Consider the following 2,991-nt stretch of genomic DNA (forward strand, 5'->3'; position numbering starts at 1 on the left):
GATGAGCGTGGGGCACACCCCTTGGGCGCCACCACCACCTACAAAGGTCTAGATCATGGACACACGTGGGAAGTAGGTAGTGTCACGTGCATTATTACCTTTATACGCTCGGCCACCACCTCAGCCTCGTCCTCGTGGCGATCCTCAAGATCGCCCCCAAGGGCGACCTATCACGCATGCCCCCATATGTTGAACATTCGTCGCGTTCTTGTTCATCACGATTGACTACTCAATGGATCTCCTCGTTGTCAGCTCTCTTCGTCTTGGTCCTTGGTGCATCCGAAGCCGTTATCGACATCCGCACACGTCATTCGAAGGTTTCGCCTAGGTCCTCCTTGACTCCAGTTTCGTCCAGTCGTCCTCGCAGTCCTTATCCAGGGCGGGTACTCGGCGGCGTCATCGTCCACACGTCCTCGCAGATTTGACCAGGTCCTTTTCGGCTGCGACTCGTACCCGACGTCCTCGTAGCCTGCGCGCGTCTGGGTCTACGGCGTCCTGGGCAGGGCGTCCTTTCACTGAAGGGCGTCTTACTCCTGCGCTGGGAAGCTCCTGGAGGTTTAACCGATCTACGGGCCGTCCAGGCAGGCGGCTTTTTCCCCTAGCATCATGGGGCCTGCTCTGACGAGAGTTCCTGGTTCTTCACCGGATCTACAGGAGTACTGACCGACGGCGCCCGTCCACTTGATCTGGGCAGCTTATTACCTGCATTTGCGTCGAGTCCTCGTCCTTTGGCTATAGGCGATCTTGCAGCGATGTTCGTCTCACGGCATTGCAAAGACGATCGTGCTGCGAGTTAGATGCCAACCTTGATGCCGCGTCGGATATACACGTCCATATATATGCCATTCTATGAACCCGTTTATACACGTAAGGGCCAAGATAGTAAGAGAAAATGAAAAACAACAGAGAGGGAGGGATGTTTAATTAAGTGCTGCTAGCCGAAATATTTTATGCTAATTTGCTGTTTTTGATGTCGTTATTTCATTCATTTTCGTTTTTTTTTTACTTTTGTATTTTTTCAGGAAGAAAAATAAAATGAGGGGAGAAGTGGAGTAGCAGTTCTCACGAACTTGCTTGAGCTTACCTAACCATCTCAGATGAGACATGAGAATAGATAAGGGAAATGACATCGGCATCCGCAGGACTAACTTGAACCGATTGTCATTTCACAGATAAGAAAAATATGTAGTGTGTACTCCATTTCCACTAATCACGATCAGCAACGTCAACAAGGCAAAGGAATAGCCCGGACAATGTACACCAACAAATCCTATACATGTAGATTTGACTTAACAGTGTTCTGCTTGAACTGCGTGGAAGAGTGTGTGAAATGATTGCGTGTATGTTTACTTCATCACAGCAACATTGCGGGTGAAAGAAGATAACTACGTAATTATGCACAACAAATCATATAATTGAAGATTTTGACTTTACAGTGCCTGATTGCGTGAATGAGTGTGTATGTAATTAAGTGAGTGTGAGAGAAGAGCGAAACACACGAAGATGGATCCACAAACTTACGAATTTAACGTTCATCTTAGCACAAGTGTTATGATCAATTACTATGTCAATACAACAATTATTTCAATTACCCCAAGAATTCAACATTAAATATGAAATGCGACTTAACGTACGCAAAATGAATGGTGACATGAAATTCTTGCAAGCTTCCATACAATGCAAGCATCCCAGTTCAGAAACGTTTCCTGCCTGCTATCCCCTGATTATTTAATCGTACTTACGGATGCAACAAAATCTGATACACTGAGGGAAATAATATTCTGCGTACGCATCTTGAGCTAGTTTCTCATCGACAGAGGATCCCCTTATGCCCAGTTATCTGAACGAATGAAGTGACTATATGAGACTCGAATTTTAATCGTTGAATCTACCCTACAATCTGTGAATGGCGCACGCAGATATCGACGCTACGAATCACACGATTGTCGGAATTTTCCGGACATGCCAGCGGTAAAGAAAGTTGAGAAGGTGTTTTACTAAGCAAAATTAATTCCAGCTTAAACCCTAGTCCCTTTATAAGCTGAGACGTTAATACGGGTCACACCGACTCAATATGCCGAACGAATGAGTTATGCTTTCGTAGTTTTCTACCTACTCTCAAACGTCGGGTGCGTGTATCTATTATTCATTACGAAACCCCATGCATTATTGCACGATGAAAGGGGGATTTTTACGCTTTATTCATTAAAATGAATTTAGAAATATTTGCGATCAAGCTTATTATTCTTTGCACCCAAGAATTCTCACCGAAATAGCGTTGAAGGCCCTAATTACAGGTTCCCAGCCCTCCACGACCGGATGAAGAAGTGAGGTCAGCCGGGGTGCGGGTGTGCGGGTTAACTGTTTACTACAAAGAATTAAATGATATGCGCGTTCACATTGAGTGCGAATGACTGGAAATCCAGTAAAAGAATAAAATGAACCAAAGAGATCCAACAATGAGTGAAATTCACCAATCAATTAACGAAATACGTATGCACAGAAGAGGAAAAGGAATACACAGAATTTTCGTAAATGATCGCGAATTATTAAAACTAGAAAATTCTCAAGCTTTGAGAGAAAATCACGAACTTGAAGCTTGAATTTTGTTGTCGTTGAAAACAATATAAATAAATCTCTAAATGCGAGAAGGAATTAATTATTTAAAGAACGATATTCAGTGTTTGTGTCCCAGACCTGACACATCCTGAGGAAATGTCTCAGGTCCCGTGATTGACAGACAGTGAGTTGTGTTGCCATTATGCTGTTAGATTTTCACTTAGCACTTTTCCACCAGCATGAAACCATCGTGGAACGGTTTTGCTTAACACATATATGGGGGGAAGAAGAAGAAAGAAAGAAAAGATTTGACCCGCTGCATGTACTCACGCGGTTTTGTATCCTCGTTCTTCATATCGCGATGTTTTTAGGCGAGCGGTCCTAGTTCTTCGGAGTCTTGTGGTTCGTGCTTCAACGCCAAAGGATCGAAAC

Source organism: Penaeus vannamei, chromosome 18, assembly GCF_042767895.1.
Source record: "Penaeus vannamei isolate JL-2024 chromosome 18, ASM4276789v1, whole genome shotgun sequence".
Classification (NCBI taxonomy): domain Eukaryota; kingdom Metazoa; phylum Arthropoda; class Malacostraca; order Decapoda; family Penaeidae; genus Penaeus; species Penaeus vannamei.